We start from the raw sequence: 20194 nt of genomic DNA, 5'->3' as shown, positions 1-20194 counted from the left end.
TCTGATTGTTGGAATAAGCTTGACTGAATAGAGAAGAAAGGGAAAAAGAAAAGAAAAAAATAAGAAAACATCTAAAATTTTAAAAAATGTTTACAGGGGTGCCTGGGTGGCTCAATTGGTTGAGTGTCCGACTTCAGCTCAGGTCGTGATCTCACAGCTTGTGGGTTCAGACCCTGCATCGGGCTCTGTGCTGATGGCTCAGAGCCTGGAGCTGCTTTGGATTCTGTGTTTCCCCTCTCTCTGCCCCTCTTCCACTTGCACTCTGTCTCTCAAAAATAATAAAATAATAAAACATTAAAATTTTCTTAAATAATAAAAAATGTATACAATAAAATAGAATAAAATTAATTGAAGAAGGTAAAATAGAATAAAAAATAAATTTATAAAAATAAAAATATAGCAAAAAATTTTTAATTTTATATAAAAACAGAAAATAAAAATAAATCTTTTTCTGTATCCAAGAATAAGAAAAAAAATAGATGGACCAGCAAACAGAATGATATCTGAATGAAATTACATCCACTTTCCCCTAGAAGTCAAACTATGAAGCACTTTATTGTCCATACATTAAACAGGTAGACAGACTTGTGATGGTCCTCTAAGGTTTGGTTGGTGAAGTTGGATGGGGCTTGGTGTAACGGCTCCATTCTCCACTAAGTGGTGCTTCTTAGTTTATTGGGGTGGATCAGTGTGGTGCTCCAGCCTGTGTGTGTACATGTGTAGAAGAGGAGAAAATGGCGCCACCCAACTTCCCAGTCTCTAGTACCAGAACTCTGTGCTCTCACCAACTGGCAATCAAGCACCCCCCCCCTTCATCTCTGGCTTCCATGCACTCCCTGCTTCTCTACTGTCTGCCTCCAAACCATTGGCCTGTCAAGCAGCACCTCCCCCCTGAATTTTATCTCAGATGGGTCTGTGTTTCCAAACCCCTCACTTCTGAGGGCCCTGTTGCTAGGACCCAATCTGACCCTCTGGGGGAGGGTCTCACCAAGCAATGGCCAAGTGCCAGAATGCCCCTGGGAACATACTTGTGATCACAATGTTGCAGAGGCTCAGAAGTTGTGGCCAGGTGTTGGCTTGCCCCAGAATAAGTTCATGATATCACAAAGAGACAGTGGTTCAGGGATTATGGTAAATCACAACACACAACCAGCTCCAGGTTTCACTGCACCCTAGACACTTTGTTCCAATACTGGCAACTGTGTTCCCTAGGGTCCCCTAGGACCTTTGCCTGTGGGGAGGCTGTACAGCCTCTACCAAATTCTCTCCTAGTAGGGGACCCCCTTATCCCAGTGTGGCCCACAGACCCCTCGGACCTTGCTACCAGCTCCTGAGGATTTGCCCTTCCAAACAGAGTGTTTCCAGCCATTGGGCAGTGGAATTCCAACACTGCTCTGCCTTTTTTATAGAGTCCTAATGGTATTGGAAGCCTCTCCTTTCTCCCTTTCTTGTTCAGTCACTTGTGGATGTTTCCACTCTTTCTCTTTCTCCCAGCTACTTTCAGGGTGAGTGCTTTTCCTGTACTCTCCCCACTTTCTCTGTCTTCTCTCTACAAATACTGCTCATTACCTCCCACAACTTCTCTATCCCCCAATTCACCTCGCTGCACCATGTGTCTGCCAAGTTCTGCAGCTCTAGTTATGCAGATTGTTGTGTTAATCCTAAGATCAGTTTTCTAGGTGTGCAAAATGGTTTGATTCTGATTTAGCTGCATTTCAGGGAGGAGAGAAGCAAAGAACTTCCATGCTGCCCCACCATGTTGGGACCCTGCTGCTGCTCTGCCAGCCTACATTCATTCTTCAGTAGGATGTTCCTTCCAATTTTTTTTCTTGTGGTTGACATCAAGTTTAACAAGAGTTGTTCTCTAAAAATATGCATGGTATGATCTCAATCTTTTTTTACTTCTTGAGGGCTGATTTGTAACCCAGTATGTGATCTATTCTGGAGAACATTCCATATGCAATTGAAAAAAAAATGTATATTCTGCTGTTTTCAGATGAAATGTTCTGAATATATCTGTTACCCATCTGTTCCAGTGTGTCATTCAAAGTCATTGTTTCTTTATTGATTTTCCACTTAGCTGATCTGTCCATTGCTAACAACCAGGACATTTAAGAAGAAATTACAAAATACATGGAAGCAAATGAAAATGAAAACATGACAGTCCAAAACCTGTGGGATGCAACTAAGGTGGTCCTAAAAGGGAAGTATATTGCTTGCAATACAGGACTACCTAAAGAAGTAAAACTAGTCTCAAATACACAACATAACTTTATGCTAAAGGAGCTACAGAAAGGAATGGCAAATAAAGACTAAAGCCAGCGGAAAAAGAGAAATAATAAAGATTAATGCAGAAATAAATAATATGGAAATAAAAAACAGGTAGAACAGATCAACAAAACTAAGAGCAGGTTCTTTGAAAGAATTAATAAAAGTGATAAACCCCTAGCCAGAATTATCAAAAAGAAAAGATAGAAAACTCTAATACATGACAGAGGAGAGAACACAACCAACATCACATAATTATAAGCAATTATAAGAGCATATTATACACACACACACACACACACACCAACAAACTCGGCAATCTGGAAGAAGTGAATAAATTCCTCAAATCATACAAACTACCAAAATGGAAGCAGGAAGAAATAGAAAATTTGAACAGACCCATAACCAGTAAAGAAATTGAATCAGTAATCAAAAATCTCCCAAAACAGAAAAATCCAAGGCCAGATGGCTTCCCAGTGGAATTCTACCAGACATGTAAAGAGTTAATACTTATTCTTCTCAAACTGTTCCAAAAAATAGAAAGGGAAAGAAAATTTCCAAACTCATTCTATGAGACATTACATTGATTCCAAAACCAAAGATCCCAATAAAAAAGAGAATTACAAGCCGATATTGCTTGAACATGGATGCAAAAATTCTCAACAAGATATTACCAAATCGGATTCAACAGTACATTAAAAGAATTATTCACCACGAACAAGTGGGATTTGTTCTGGGACTGTAAGAGTGGTTCAATATTCACAAATCAACGTGACAAATCACATTAGTAAAAGAAAAGAACCATATGATCTTCTCAATAGGTGCAGAAAAATTATTTGACAAAATACAGCATCCATTCTTGACAAAAACTCTCAGTTGAGTAGTTATTAATGAAACATACTTCAACATCATGAAGTCCATATATGAAAGACCCACAGCTAGTATCATCCTCAATGGGGAAAACGTGAGAGCTTTTCCTCTATGGTCAAAAACAAGACTAGGATATCCACTCTCACCATTACTATTTAACATGGTAGTGGAAGTCTTAGCCTCAGCAACCAACAACAAAAAGAAATAAAAAGCATCCAAATAGGCAAAGAAGAAGTTAAACTTTCACTATTTGCTGATGACATGATGCTATATGTATAAAACCTGAAAGACTCCATGAAAAAAATTGCTAAAACTAATACATGAGTTCAGCAAAGTTGCAGGATATAAAGCCAATGTACATAAATCTGTTGCATTTCTATACACCAATAATGAAGCAGCAGAAAATTAAATCAAGGAATCAATCCCATTTACACTTTCAGCAAAAACATTAGATAACTAGGAATAAACCTAACCACAGAAGTAAAAGATCTGCACTCTGAAAACTAAAGAACACTTATGAAAGAGGTTGAAAAAACACGAAGAATCATTCCATGTTTGGAATATTCATAGATTGGAAGAACAAATATTTTTAAAATGTCTACAGTATCCAAAGCAATCTACAGATTTAATACAATCCCTATCAAAATAACACCAACATTTTTCACCGAGCTAGAACAAACAATCTTAAGATTTGTATGAAACCACAACAGACCCCAAATAACCAACGCAATCATGAAAAAAGAAAGCAAAGTGGGGACATCATAATTCCAGACTTCAAGTTATATTACAAAGCTGTAGTCATCGAGACAGTATGGTACTGGTACAAAAGCAGACACATAGATCAATGGAACAGAATAGAAAACCCAGAAATGAACCCACAATTATATGGTTAACTAATCTTCAACAAAGCAGGAAAGAATATCCAATGGTATAAAAACACTCTGTTCAACAAATGGTGTTGGGAAAACTGGAGAGAAACATGCAAAAGAATGAAATGGGATCACTTTCTTACACCATACACAAAAAATAAATTGAAAATGGATGAAAGATCTAAATGTGAGACAGGAAACCATCAAAATCCTAGAGGAGAAAACAGACAGCAATCTCTTTGACCTTGGCCTAAGCAACTTCTTACTATACACATCACCAGAAGCATGGGAAACAAAAGCAAAAATGAACTATTGGGACCTCATCAAGATCAAAAACTTCTGCACAGCAAAGTAAATAAGCAACAAAGCTACAAGACAGCCTACAAAATGGGGGAAGATATTTTCAAATGACATATCTTATAAAGGGTTAGTATCCAAAATATATAAAGAACTTATCAAACTCAACACCCAAAAAACAAATAATACAGTTAAGAAATGGGAAAAAGACATGAATCAACATTTTCCCAAAATTGACATAGAGATAGCCAACAGACACATGAAAGATGCTCAATATCACTAATCATCAGGGAAATATAAATCTAAACTGTGAAGAAATACCAACTCATACCTGTCAGAATGCCTAAAATTAACAACACAGGAAACAACAGATGTTGGCCCATATTCAGAGAAAGGGGAACCATCTTACACTGTTGGTGTGAATGCAAACTGGTGCAGCCACTCTGGAAAACAGTATTGAGGTTCCTCAAAAAAGTTAAAAATATACTTTAATAAAATACTAAAATTTAAAAAGGAAAATAGTTTTTTAAATAAAACAGAAGTCAAGAAATGCTCACTTCACTTATTCCTAATTTTCTTCAGGGGTTATCCTATTGGACTGACAAGTTCTGACTTAATTTCACATGTGCAGTAGACAAAACATGGCCCCAATAAAAATGTAGTATGAAGAGATTTTTAGGTTTCTAGCCTCTTTCTTCTGTGTTTAAAATGTTCTTCTGACTTGCTGCCCTGAGAACCTATTAAGTACAACTAAACTATCTGATACATTCTTAAAAGTCTGAAAGCAGGCACAGTTATGCAACATGGAGTGCTTATTTACATATAATGCTACCAGCACTTCCTGCTTAAAACAGGAAGGAAGAGAAGGACTGACAGTTATAAAACAAAAATAAGTAAATTATGAGTCCTCTTTATCTCAGAAACAAAGAGACAGACTTTTACAGGTACCATTTTGACTAATCCTGATGACTCCTCATTTGTTTAAATGATAATGGACTCAAGACAGCCTAGAGATTGAATAGTCATCATATTCAAAAACAAAAAGTAGAATCAGACCTATAAATACAGAAAACAAGCTGATGTTTACCAGAGGGAAGTGTTGTGAGGGGATGGGCAAAATGGGTGAAGGAGAGTGAGAGATACAGGTTTCCAGTTATGGAATGAAAAAGTCCCAGGAATAAAAGGCACATCATAAGGAATACGGACAGTGATATTATAATAACATTGTATGGTGACAGATTGTAGCTACGCTTGTGGTGAGCATAGCATAACATTGAGAATTTGAATCACTCTGTTGTACTCTTGAAACTAATGCAACATTTGTATCAACTATATTCAAATAAAAAGAAAATTTTAAGAAAAATCTTAAAAATAAGTCAAAAATTTTTAATCTATTTATAAATTGAGTTTGACCTAAATATAGTTACCATCTGATTATGTTCTGTATGTGGAAATTTTATTGGCAGTAAGAATAAACAAATAATATTTGTGCAAATTCCAAAGAGAAAAAAAGTGCTTCATTTAGAAAAAAGTGGACATTAGAACCATTTCAGAGGAGGGAGCATACCAATAATATCTTTATGCAAATGAGAAATTTCAATATTCTCTAACAAGAGCATTTCTCCATCAACATTAAGCTAATAACAAATAATGATCTCAGAATTTTACAGTGAATTCCTATTTTTTAAAGTGCTTTCATAAACTTCATTTGATCAACAGTGAAGAATTGGAAGATAACAGTTCAGATTCCATGCTAAGAGATGTAATAGGGGCGCCTGGAAGGTTCAGTCGGATGAGCACCAACTTTTGATTTTGGCTCAGGTCATGATCCCAGGGTTGTGGGATTGAGCCCATGTCCAACTTTGTGCTGAGCATGGAGCCTGCTTGAGATTCTCTCTCTCTCCCTCTGCCTCTCTCCCTGGATCACATTCATTCTCTCTCTCTCTCTCTCTCTCTCTCTCTAAAAAAGAATAAAAGAAAGAAAATGGATGTAACAAAAGCGATCAGTTTATGTTCCTGAACACCAGATGAACCTTTACTCCTCATCCTATTAAGTGTATTTTCCTGCTATAAGGAAAATGTTCAACCAACCAGTAACCACACATTTGTCTCCTTCCTTTCCCATATTTCTTCTCTATGGGTGAGAAATAAATTGTCATGTACAACTTCATGGAACAAAAGGTAATCTCTAAACTAACAAAATGAACTTGAGGTTGATCCATAGAAGTATGTTCAAAATCAAAAATCATGAAATTAAACAAACTAATCCCTTTTTTCCATAACCATATCTATTATACTTCTAGGGATTCAGCTTAGTCCCATGAGACAAATACTATATTCTGTGTGGTTTTTTTTTAGAACAGTAAACAAAATCTTCATTTTTGTTTGTTTTAGTCCAGTTCAAAGCTTCAAGCAGTGAATCTAGGTACCAGGTACTAGGTACTAGGTATTTAGTAGTGAGGAGCCTTCTGGGCTAAATTGTGATGCACGTATTTATTAGGATATAATCAATATCAAGTAAAGCACTTTGATCACCTGAAAGCAAAAGTAAAAAAAAATTACCAAAAAGTGTAAATTGGAAAAACTGTGGAAATAGAAATGAAAACAAAAAGTAAAGATTCTACATTGTATTCAAATTTGTGCCTAATATTTCCTGAGGGTTGGCTCACTTGTACAAATCACCAAATCACCAAACCAGCAAGGCTAGAATGTGGGAAAGTTCTTAACACTCCAAACCAGAAGTCATTCTTCAGGACAGTGTCTAATTCCTTCTTGGTAATTTTAAAATATAATAACTCTGAGTGAGCAAAACCATAGTGTGAATAAAAATAAAGCTATATTTATTGGAAACATTATGCCAGGCACTATTGCATTTAAGCCTTGTAACTACCCCATGAGGTAGTGTAATTATTGTTTCCATTTTACAGACCAGGAATTTAAGGAGCTAAAAGGTTGAATAACTTACCCAAGATCACAAATAGTAAATGGTGGAACCAAGATTGAGCCCAGATCTGTCTGTCTCCAGAGCTTACACTATTAACTACTAGTGCATACAATGCCTCAGAATATAGTTACTTCTGCTACCAACTACTCCATCTAAAGGAGGGGTTCTGAAAGGAAAAATAAAAAAGGGGAGTCATTGAAAACACTTCCATTGAAGCACTTTCCCTTCTTGGTCAGAGAATTGATTGGTCCCTGCCTAAATAAAGGAAATATATCAAAGACAGCTTCTAAACACGTCCCTGGGGCATTTCCCAAGATACTAGGAAATAACAATTACGTTGTTTGTATAGCTACTGACAGTTCACAAGCATTTTCACATGCATTAGCTCACTCTTATTTCTAGTGAAGTGATATAGTCGCAATTATTAACCCTTTACTGTTATTAATTACAAATGGGAGAACTGACACTCAGAAAATTCAAGTGACTTTCTCTCTTCCGGGTCACACCAAAAGTGATGTAGCCACAATGAAACCAGGTTTTGGGATTTCATTTTCAAGTCAAATGAATGTTTTCACTTTACCTTCAGAAATCTCAGGTAGCTAAGGCAGTTTTACAAATAGCACTTCAGTAGCCCATACACACAGAAAACACATACAAGTAGGCCTGTCAGATATTGTCTCTGTGCAAACTTACCTCCAGGTATAAAAATAGCCTTTTGCAACTAGATCCTCAATGGCATCAATTCTCTGCTCTTGGATTATAACACCCTACAGGGTCCCAAATTATCTCAAAGTTACCTAAATTTCCCTCAAAAAATTTGCATGAGAACTCACGCAATATTTTAGGTGAGAAGTAGCACTGTGTAGAAGAGAATGGAGAAATAGTTAATGAAATAATTTTATCTGCATATTTCCTTATAGCTTATAAAGCTTTTTTATGGCTCTCATTTTATTTAATTTTAAATGTTACAAAATAGGGATTGTTGATATTTTTTTCTAATAAGGACACTTAGATTCCCCATCCATAGTGGATGACCTCTCCTATGAGAATCAGTTCTTGGTTCACTTCTCCTTAATGAACTTGGTTTTAAAGTCATCTAAGAGAGGGCTCTCAGTGTGCACTACATTTAATAGTATTTCAGGCTTATGCTAGCAAGTATGGAGTAGCAAGAGCTTTGAGGAACTGTGGATTTCTTAAATACTCCTAAAATAACTCTTAGTAGTTGCCAGTCTCAACAGCAATTTATACTACTGTGATTTCATAGAAAATTTTGTTTCCCTGAAGAAACCTGAATACACTTTTAAGTTGTTGTAGATAATCACTCCAATTAAGGAAAGACCTACTTCTCACTAAAGATTTTGTCTAATTACTCCATTACTGGTCATCTCCTGGATCAAAAGCTGAGGTGGTGTCAAGTCCAACCAGCCCTAGTTCCTAGGTTTGCAGTCTATTTGCAGGTTCCCTGACCACACACATCCAGCATACTCTCTCTTATTTCAGTGGCCAAACTGACCTACCAGTCCAGCCAGTTTCCCCACAAACACCCATCTCTGCTGAACTCAGGGGCATTAAATGTAAGGAAGTAAAGCTGGAGTTGATCATCATTACTACACTTTCCATTTGTATACCTTTTTTTTTTCACTCCACTTTTATGTATACTATCGCTTTTTGTCCTGTCAGGGAAGACAGATAAGAACTGTACAAATCCATGTAAAGGAGGTCCCTCATTCATTCTAACTAGATGCTTTCCTCCCGAAACTTCAAACCCACAAATAAAGTCACATACAGTCAGTGTACCTCAGTTATGCCCATAGATCTACAATGAGATAGAAATAACTGCAGGGTGTGGAAATAAATCTGTTTACTCTTTGTTTTCTATTTTTTTAATGTTTATTTATTTTTGAGGGAGAGAGAGACAGAGCATGAGTGGAGGAGTTCAGAGAGAGACCGACACACACACAGAATCTGAAGCAGGCTCCATCCAGGCTCTGAACTGTCAGCACAGAGCCTGACACGGGACTCGAACCCAGGAGCCATGATATCATGACCTGAGTTTAAGTCAGATGCTTAACTGACTGAGCCACCCAGATGCCCCAAACTGCTCATTTTAGATTGGGAATTCTGAAACCTGATTCTTTTTTCCAATTTTGGCAGTTAATTATATGACCTTGCACTTGTGATATTTCTTACTCCAATCTAGATATTTATTTTAAAATCTGTTCTATTTTTGGGGCGCCTGAGTGGCACAGTCGGTTGGGCATCCGACTTCAGCTCAGGTCATGATCTCACAGTTCATGAGTTTCAGCCCGCATTGGGCTCTGTGCTAGCAGCTCAGAGCATGGATGGATCCCTCTCTCTCTCTCTCTCTCTCTCTCTGCCCCTCCCCTGCTCATGCTGTTTGTCTCTCTCTCAGAAATAAATAAAAATTAATTTTTTTAAGTTCTAACTTATCAATTATTTTAATGAAAGCTGTAAAGTTTTACTTACAGTGCTTTTGGAAAATGTCATATACTGTTGGAAGCAACATTTTTTTTTAATTTAGATTCAAATTAGTTAGCATATAGTGCAACAATGATTTCAGGAGTAGGTTCCATAGTTCCCCTTACCCATTTAGCCCACCCCCCTCCCTCTGTTTGTTCTCCATATTTGTGAGTCTCTTATGTTTTGTTCCACTCCCTGTTTTTATATTATTTTTGTTTCCCTTCCCTTATGTTCATCTGTTTTGTCTCTTGAAGTACTCATATGAGTGAAATCATATCACTCATATGAGGACTTCAAGAGATAAAAAAAATTTTAATAAAATCTATTCTATTTTTTATTTTAATTCTAGTACAGTTAACATACAGTGTTATGTTAGTTTCAAGTGTACAAGATAAATGTACTCTCACTCCCATTCACTTATTTCACCATTCCCCCAACCACCTCCCCTCTAGTAACCATCACTTTCTTCTCTACAGTGAAGAGTTTTTTGGCTTGTCTCTCTTTTTCTTCCTTTGTTCATTTGTTTCTTAAATTCCACATACAACCAAAATCATGTAATATTTCTCTTTCTCTGACTGACTTCTTCCACTTAGAATTATACTGTCTAGCTCTATCCATGTTGTTGCAAATGGCAAGATTTTGTTCTTTTTTTTCTGGCTAAATTATGTAACACCTTTATCCATTCATCTGTCAGTCGACAACATGGGTTGCTTCCATAATTTGGCTATTGTAAATAATATTGCAATAAATATAGGGGTGCATGTATCCCTTTGAATTAGTGTTTTTGTACTTTTTGTGTAAATACCAAGTAGTGTGATTCCTGGACCATAGGATATTTCTATTTTTAACCTTTTGAGGAACTTCCATACTGTTTTCCACAGTGGTTACACCAGTTTACATTCTCTCACCAACAGTGCGAGAGGGTTCCCCTTTTTCCACATACTTGCCAACACTTGCTATTCCTTGTGTTGTTGATTTCAGCCATTTTGACAGGTGTGAGGTGATATCTCATTGTAGTTTTGATTTATATCTCCCTGATTATGAGTGATGTTGAGCATCTTTTCATATGTCTGTTGGCCATTCTGAATGTCTTCTTTGCAAAAATGTCTATTCATACCTTCTACCCATTTTTTAACTGGATTATTAATTTTTGAGTGTTGAGTTCGATAAGTTATATTTTGCATACTAACCCTTTATCAGATATGTCATTTGCAAATATCTTCTCCCATTCCATAGGTTGTCTCTCAGTTTTGTTGGTTGTTTCATTTGCTGTGCAGAAGCTTTTTATTTTGATGTAGTCCCAATAGTTGTTTTGTTTTTGTTTTTTGAGAGAGAAAGAGAGAGAGAGAGAGTATGTTTGAGCAGGGGAGGGGCAGAAGGAGAGGGAGAGAGAGAGAATCTTAAGTAGGCTACATGCCCAGCAAGGAGCCTGATGTGAGGCTTGATCTCACGACCATGAGATGATGACCTGAGCCAAAATCAAAAGTTGGACATTCTACCAACTGAGCTAACCAGACACACCAGTTTATTTTGGTTTTTTTTTTCTCTTGTCTGAGGAGACATATCTAGAAAAATGTTGCTATAGCATATGTCAGAGAAGTTACTGCCTGTGTTCTAGGATTTTTATGGTTTCAGATTTCCATTTTGAGTTTATTTTTGTATATGATGAAAGAAAGTGGTCCACTTTCATTCTTTTGCAGGTGGCTGGCCAGTTTTCCCAATACCATTTGCTGAAGAGATTTTTGTTTTACGTTGCATATTCTTGCCTCCTTTGTCAGAGATTAATTGACCATATAATTGTGGGTTTATTTCTGGGCTTTCTGCCCTATTCCATTGACCTATGTGGGTTTTTTTTTCATGCCAGTAGCATACTGTTTTGATTACTACAGCTTTCTAGTATAACTTGAAATCTGGAATTGTGATACATCCATCTTTGTTTTTCTTTTTCAAGATTGCTTTGGCTATTTTGGGTTTTTTGTGGTTCCATAAAAATTTTCAAGATTGTTTTTTCTAGTTCTGTGAAAATGCTGTTGGAATTTTGATAAGGATTGAGTTAAATCTGTATATTGATTTAGGGTGCATGGGAATTTTATCAATATTTCTTCTTCCAATCCATGAATATGGAATATCTTTCCATTTGTTTATATCATCTTCAATTTCTTTCATCAATGTTTTAGTTTTCAGAGTACAGGTCTTTCTTCCTAGGTATGTTATCATTTGGGGCGCAATTATAAATTTGATTATTTTTGTAATTTCTCTTTCTGTTGCTGCATTATTAGGGTATAGGAACAAAACAGATTTCTGTAAATTGATTTAGTATCCTGCAACTTTACTGAACTCATTTATCAGTTCTGGTAATTTTTTGGTGGAGTCTTTAAAGTTTTCTACATATAATATCATGTATCTGAAAATAGTGAAACTTTTGCTTCTTCCTTACTAATTTGGACGCTTTTTATTTCTTTTTGTTGTATGATTGCTGTGGCTAGGATTTCCAATACTATGCTGAATAAGAGTGGTGAAAGTGGACATCCTTATCTTGTTCCTGACTTTATGGGAGAAGCTCCCAGTTTTTCACCATTGATCGTCACTAAAATCTATTTTAAATCTGTGGTTTTCAATGCAGTTGCCATTATCCACATTACATGTGCCTATGAGCATCTGGAAGATGGCTAGTTTTATTGAAGTATTTTATTTTATTTTATTTTATTATTCTACATTTTAGTTTAAATAATCACTTTGACTAGTGGCTACCACATTGGACAGCACAGAATAACATAAGGATGTTGACTTTAATGATCTGTACGATCTGTCCTAGGTTATCTATGCTATTATGTACAAGTTTTATTCAAACTCATCTAAAATTCTGTTAGTGTACCCTGACCTCACCAGAAGTGAAAATCCGGGGTTGCTTTATACTCATGCAGTGAGTGGGCCCTGAGGCAGGAAGAAAGTGTTGAATTCCATATTTTCACAGCTTAGACTGATATATTTTTATTGTCTCTGAGTTTCCATGAATTGAAACAAAAGGATGAATCACAGCTATCTCGGTCTCTGTGAATGAATGTACATGTGTGTATATCACTGTGCTATGAGTATAGTAATACTCTTTATCTTCCTTTCCAAAGTGCCATTAGTGTTTACTGTGGAACAATTTCAGTTATTGGAGGAAAAAAAATGATTCCTCTTGATTTTATGGTGAAATGAATACATCTTAAGAAAGTCTCTTTCTCTCTGGTTTCAGTTTCCTCATCTCTAATATGAGAGAGTTGGACTAGATTTATTTAGTTGACAAAACAAACAAGGCAGAAAGCTAACAGCTGGTGACACATGATAAATTAGACCTGTGATCAATTATACCCTCAGGGACTCAATTGAATAAAAAGTCTAAGCAAAATGATTTTAAGGCTCCTTTTTCAGCTCTATAAGCTCATGTAAACTATGAATCCTGTAGCTCATAATTAATGAGTAAACATTCTATGACTGAAAATCCTTTAACCTTGTACCAAAGTCCTAGTTAATTAACACAGTGTCTCCATCCAACTATATGTTATTCCCCCTCTTCTTCACCATTCCCTACTTGGTCCTCTCCAACTCAGTAATAAAATAAGAACTGAAATAATCTGGGAAAATGGGAAAGAGTAGAGAGAAGGCAGCAAAGAGGTATCAGTTTTGGCATTTCATCATTTCCTGGAATGGTAAAAAAAAATGTTAGTTATTATATCAAACATGATATAAATTGATGCAGCTATACAGGGAAAAGACCCAATTGTGGATGGATGGAGCACTGCCCTTCCCATCACTCAGGAAGCAGAGAAGCAGCTAAGGAAGGAAATAAGTAGGGGAGCACACATGAGCATCACATGGCATCCCCTCTCTGTCATAGCTATTGTGGTGACATCTTGAAGCTCAAATATGTTAAAACCTTTCTCTTTTCTTCATTATCTGAGTACAAACTACTTTTCCACCATAGCTCAAGATGACTGTAATAGTCCAGACTAGAGAGGAAGTGATAACTCATATTCTGCCTCTCTTATTAACTTTCCCCTAGGCCTCTGGGGCTCCAAACTCAGCTGAAAAAATTCTAGTTATAATGTCACTTTAGCTAGTAAATGCCCCAGGGGAGGATTGAAGAGTCTGGTCTTGGATCCAAATGTTATCTCTCCCTTTAATTTGCTTGGACAGCTTTCTCTCTCATCCACTACCATAACTAAGAATTCTATGAAAGAAAAAGTAGGTTTCAGAATTTTTAGTGCCCTTGCCTCAAGCTTCCTGTCATATAATTCAGGTACCTACATATGCAAAGTTTGAGTAAATGGCTTTGCATCTACAGCAAGTAGTAAACAGAGGGCTGTTACTGGGCTCATGTTTTACTGAGTACCAAATTAATTATTAATTATTAGTTATGGGAACATGTTTAAAAGATGTTAAAATGAACACACTTGTACCCATCCCCATATATACCACCCTAATGTAGCTCAATATAATTGATGTAAACAACTCACACCTTGTTGTTCTCATCCATTTTGTTTATAATATCAAAGTGCCACCCCAAGCTCCAATCAAGGCATAGCAGACTGCCATATCCCTATTCCCCAGAAGACAGACAGGGCATCCCATTTTTCCAACACCAGAGCCTAACCAAAATCTAAGAGTATTTACCTGCCTTCCAGATTCTTAATAAAGGACTACTGATGGCAAGTCTAGTCATTCCAGGTCATTCTCAGCGTGATGGAAACAAAACTACCTTTAATCCAATGGAGGCAATGTCTGTCATGGAGATTTTGGGAAATCAAACTCAAACTAAGACAATTATTTTCCAGAACATAAGTCACCAAAAAGAAAAAGAATTTTTTAGAGTATGGATAGAGCCACAAATACAATTAAGGAAAGAGAGACAGACACAGAGAAAGAGTCAGAGAAAGAGAGAGATACAAGGAGGGTGAGGGAGACAGAGAGAGATACAAGGAGGGTGAGGGAGACAGAGGAAAAAAAAGAGAGAAAGAGAGGTGAAATTTATCTTGCCTAAAATCAAGTTTCACATAATGGCAGTTAGATTAGCATATCCTGGTAGTTCTATCTTTCTCTGCCTACAAATACTCTAACCACCCTTAAGTCGTAAAAATTAGAACTAAGCTTCACAGAGTATACGCCTTCCTGCTTCCCATCTCAGAGCAGCTACAAGATTTCCCGAGGATTCTGTTGCTAGAGCTAGGCATAAAATCTCATTTATATACACAACAACCTGCACGTCTCCAGTTTCTATTCCTCCTCCTTCCCTCTGCTTTCCCCTCCCCCACCTTGTACCAGAGAAGCCAAATTTAGGCGTGCTTTACAGTATGAGGACTAATCTGAAAGAGGAAGAAGAATCTGTATACATTGGCTAGCATATGTGCCCTGCCCTCTCTCTTCTTGAAAATCGCAGCAACTCATCTTTTCAAAGAAGTCTGCCTAAAGAACAGGCACCCTGTGAATGGAGTGTGCTTTTAGAACCCTCTAGGGTATTCAAATTCATTGTGGAGCTCACTAAGAAGGTTACCTCTCCAAAGGACGATTTACGGAAGACTTGGAGCTTGCCTCTGAGAATGAATGCAAAAGGACCCTAAACTGTCAGTCTTGAAGGTAGCAGGTAAGAAGATTTGATGTTTCAATGCTATGACTAAAATAGTTTGTAGTAAAATTCTTCTTTTGGCTTTTTGGCTTTTGGCTTTTTGGGATTTTAGCAAATTCCCAGGAGTTTGAGGGTAGCTAATCTGCCTTGCCTGTTTTAAATTAGACTGCTACTATGAATTCCTTATACTTTACTTATTGGCCAGAGATTTGATAATCTAATCAGTCTGTCAACAAGTGTTGCTCAGTGCTTCTGTTGGGGCTCAATATGGCAAAATATAGAGGGGACACTACCCAAGACTCCAGCACATTTGCAATTAAGTTAGAAATATATGAGTGAAGTCATATGATTTTTGTCTTTCTCTGACTGACTAATTTCACTTAGCATAATACCCTCCAGTCCCATCCACGTAGTTGCAAATGGCAAGATTTAATTCTTTTTGATTGCCGAGGGAAGGGAAACAAAAATAATATAAAAACAGGGAGGGGGACAAAACAGAAGAGACTCATAAATATGGAGAACAAACTGAGGGTTACAGGAGGGGTTGTGGGAGGGGGATGGGATAAATGGGTAAGGGGCACTAAGGAATCTACTCCTGAAATCATTGTTGCACTATATGCTAATTTGGATGTAAATTAAAAAAAATAAAAAATAAAATAAAATAAACAAATAAATAAATAAAGTACCTCATAATTTTAAAAAAGAAAAAGAAATATAAGGCATATTTTAGAATCTTATTTCAAGGGCTCAGAGGAGTTTCTCTAATCTGTAGTGGCAGTTTCTTTCATTATGGAAAAAAAAAACTATAAAGGGTTATCCTGAGTATACATGCAAACTCTCAAGTTTGGCCAAGCAGACAAGTTTCCACATTGCTGATAAAAGTAAAACAAATAGTGAAGAATGACCTAGCTTATTCACAAAGTAGTTTCACATTCATTATCCCACTTGAACCTCTCATCATCATGCATTTTAGACAGGGTAAGTGTTACTATCCCTGTTTTGCAAATAAGGAAATAGACTCAGAGGCATTAATAAATTTTCTAACAGATTCTAACTAGCAACTGCAAACAGAAAGCTCTCACAACTATAAATCGATATAAGGAAATTACATGATCTATTTAGTAATTTAGACATATCTGACATACACCAGGTTTCCACAGAGCCAACACTGTATACATTTCAATGAAAATTTTTGACCAGGAACATAACTCTACTTAGCAGCAAAGAAGCTTTTTTCAAGGGTAAACAAATGAGTCGGTGAGTCCCACCCCTAGATAAAAAGAAAAAAAATCCTTGAATTTAGTGGTTCTGCCTTTCAGTACTCTGATTGTTTTGAAGACTAGAGAGAGGCCATGACATATAATTATCAGCTGATTATTCTAAAATAAAATGTAAGTAGGGGCGCCTGGGTGGCGCAGTCGGTTAAGCGTCCGACTTCAGCCAGGTCACGATCTCGCGGTCCGTGAGTTCGAGCCCCGCGTCAGGCTCTGGGCTGATGGCTCAGAGCCTGGAGCCTGCTTCCGATTCTGTGTCTCCCTCTCTCTCTGCCCCTCCCCCGTTCATGCTCTGTCTCTCTCTGTCTTAAAAATAAATAAACGTTGGAAAAAAAAATTAAAAAATAAATAAATAAATAAAAAATAAAATAAAATGTAAGTAAACCTGGACTTCAGACTGTACTATGTTTCAAATACATTAGTGAAATTTGCTTCTAGATAATTTTAAGTTTTGGTATCTATTGCAAGCACTCAAAAATATTTTCTGTTGTTGTTTTGCTATTAATTTCCCAATTAGAACTAAAGGTGGTCTCTGTTTATATATCAAATTAATGACCTCAGGTACTACATTTACATCCTTAATACACCCTTAATAAAAACTGTTTCCCTGGTCCCCAAAATAATCAAATGACTGCACTAGCCAATCAGTTCCTATAAATGACAGTGAACCCAAACAGTATAGGTAAAAGAAAGTTTCCAGATTGAGTCCAGTCTGAATCCAGCATTTTTGTGTCTTCCTAGCCCAAAATCATCAATTTCATTTTCTACTACTTTGCATTCTTACTCTTAATCAAACTTTTGATGTGTTTAGGAAGTACTTATCTGGGAAAAAGCAAGATTCTACCATGGTGCAGGAAATTATAAATTTGCCTTTGTGAATCACTGACTGATAATAAGGCATTAAAGGATGGCACTGATCCTAAGGGACATATCTAATATTGTGGATTTGATGCCATGAAAGGTAACTATCATAATCTCTTAAATAACATAGCTCTGCATTGATCTACTTTGATCCATTTTGTTATTTCTTATGTTCTTATTAAAATATCTAGAATCTATTGTAATCCAGTTACACAAATGTCAGTTAACCTCAATACAGTGTGTGACACAAAGGTAAGATGAAGTTCCTGCTCTTGGGGAACTTACAATGCTGGTGGGGATATAAGACTTACAGAACATAAAAATATGAGACAGTAAACCAATGTTATATTTTTAATGGCAAAGGGGTTTGGAGAAGAAAGATAGCAGTGGGTTGGGCTGAATTGAGATGGCTTCATAGAGGAGATAAAATGAGATAGGCTTAAATGAACGTCTACAATATGGGACCATGCTAAACAAACCTTCTGTGCACATAGTAAGTGTTCAATGTATGTTGTTTGCATTTAATTCTAGTCATAGAAATGACAGAAATACATTGTATCAAAAGTGAATTTGGTACCTGTAGTGTACACCAAAGAACCTGATTTGGCTAGAGTAAAGGGACTGAGTTGAGGAGTAACAGTAAATAAATTTGGATAGAAATGTAAGCCCAGATTATTAGACTTTGAATTCCGGGCACTTTTTAATGGGAAATCATATCAGCAAGCTTTGAATAAACGAGTATATGATGGAAAAACATTTTTAGTTGATGAATCTAGCAGAGTTTCATAGGCTTAAGTACATTTGAGAAAACTGGAGATGGAGAAGCCACTTAAAGAGTAGAAATTAATTAGACTATAGGATAGGTGGATGCCAGTGGAAATGGAATGGAGAAACACTCAAGGAGACATTTAAGAGGAATAATAGATGGAAATTGGTGAGTGATTAGATATAGGCAGCATAAGAAAGTCAGAGCTGTCCCTAAAATTTTGAACCCGTGGGATCTGGGAAGTGGTGCTACACTATACACAGCAATAGGTAATTTGGGGATGGAAATTGGGAATGTAAGACGTGATGAGTTCTGTTTTTGACCTGTCAAGTTTGAGGAGATGGCAAAAATTCCAAGAAGCAATGTCTTATGGATAGTTGGAAATAATGACCCTGACTGTGAGTGATGGTTAAGTGGTGGAAGCCAAAATTAAATCTGGGGCATGTGACAACCAAGGCCATAAGATTGGCCCATCTTAGAGAAAGCAAATCTAAGAGATGACCAAAGACTGAAACTTGTGCAGTGCATACATTTTCGGTCAAGAGAAAGAAAAGAGTCCTGAGAAATAAAAGCCACAGAAATATAGTTCTTCTCAAAATATACCAAGAGTCTTGACAAAAGGTGTCAGGTTATATATTCTTTTAAACTTCCTCTCCCCAAGTATAACTAGCATAATGCCTTATACATACCATGAGCACCCAAAAAAATATTGTTATTCTACTATAAACAAGCATGGAGATATTTTGTTTCAAGTTATCTTTGAAACTGGACTCTGTCATAAACTCTGCAACCTAACAGTGGTATCTTTAAACTACCTTGCTGCATGTATTTCAATGGGAAGGAAACTTGGCCTGGGTAACTGGAAGTTTATCCTAGATTTGCCTTTTAATCAGTTGTGTGTCCTCTAGCAAATTGTTGAACATCAGTATTTCTTGGTTACCTCATGTATCCAATGTAATAATGAGCTTATAAAGATATTTTTCAGATCTGCTAAAATGATAAAGTGAAAGGGACTTGAAAATACAAACCATCATCCAAAAGGATTTTTTTTAAATTCCATTCTAGGAGAATAAGACACATAACAAGACTGCATGTGGACTGAGTAGGACCAGATACTTTCTGCTCCCAATACTGTACCTCTAAACAGGGGCCTCATTCTAAGTAAGCATCAGCAACTGCAATCAGCAATTCTAAGTAAGCATCCTATTTTTAGGATGCCAGTAGGAGCCAACTCTCTGGTTACTTTTAATTCTACCATACCTATGCAGTCCTCAATGTGCACGCCAATTTGTTGATTTGCATTGAGGAAATACAACTGCTAAGAGGTCTGCTGTACTCATAGCAGGTGGTGGCACATTCTCATCCTTACAGAAAAGGCACCAAAGTAAGCCATTTAACTTGATTTGATAAATCCAGACATCTCAGATCCATTAATTCATGTTACAGTACTGGTGTTAGTTACAATTACTTTTGCTTTCAACTGATAATTCTTCATAGGCCGGTAGAAAAGACCACTGTTTAAACAAGTTGTGCACAGCAAAACTCTTCTATCTTGCTTCCTCATTCCATCCCATTTTACTACATCCTATCATAACTTCTCTTTTCTTTGTGCCCCACCAGTTTTTCTTCTGGATTTAGGAGAGAAAACAGAAACAAAAATATTTAAATATTTGGGGCAAGTTAGTTAGAGATGGGCTCTGGTAGAAATAGGGGGAAAGACACAAAACAGAAAAGTAAACATAGACCTCTGAGCATTTAAACACAGAGGTGGTTTTCCTTTTGATGAATAAAATGTCATTATCATATTTACAGTGTTTGTAGAATCAATACATCCCAGACATTTGAGATCCTACTTAAATGTAGCTAATGGAAAAAGAAAAGGAGCTGATATCTAGACCTAGAGTCCCCTGGAACATTCAGGCTTTCTTTTATTATTTTTTAATTCCCTCCTTAAAA

General features: G+C 36.6%; 1 protein-coding gene across 4 annotated transcripts in view; it reads left to right on the top strand.

Annotated features, from left to right (window-relative positions):
- Window positions 1–14865: 14865 nt before the first annotated feature.
- Window positions 14866–20194, top strand: part of CYSLTR1 (cysteinyl leukotriene receptor 1) — a 49517-nt gene continuing 44188 nt past the window's right edge. For 2 of the 4 annotated variants that reach the window (XM_030305183.1, XM_030305182.1), the window contains exons 1-2: window positions 14866–15355; window positions 17423–17572. The gene's annotated coding sequence lies outside the window, so the exon portion shown is untranslated. The remainder of the gene's footprint in view (window positions 15356–17422; window positions 17573–20194) is intronic. The other 2 variants (XM_030305184.1, XM_030305185.1) reach the window with 1 other exon arrangement.

The sequence above is a fragment of the Lynx canadensis genome, chromosome X (assembly GCF_007474595.2).
Source record: "Lynx canadensis isolate LIC74 chromosome X, mLynCan4.pri.v2, whole genome shotgun sequence".
Classification (NCBI taxonomy): Eukaryota; Metazoa; Chordata; class Mammalia; order Carnivora; family Felidae; genus Lynx; species Lynx canadensis.
The sequence above is the reverse complement of the archived record's forward strand: the minus strand, read 5'-3'. Positions and strand labels throughout refer to the sequence as shown.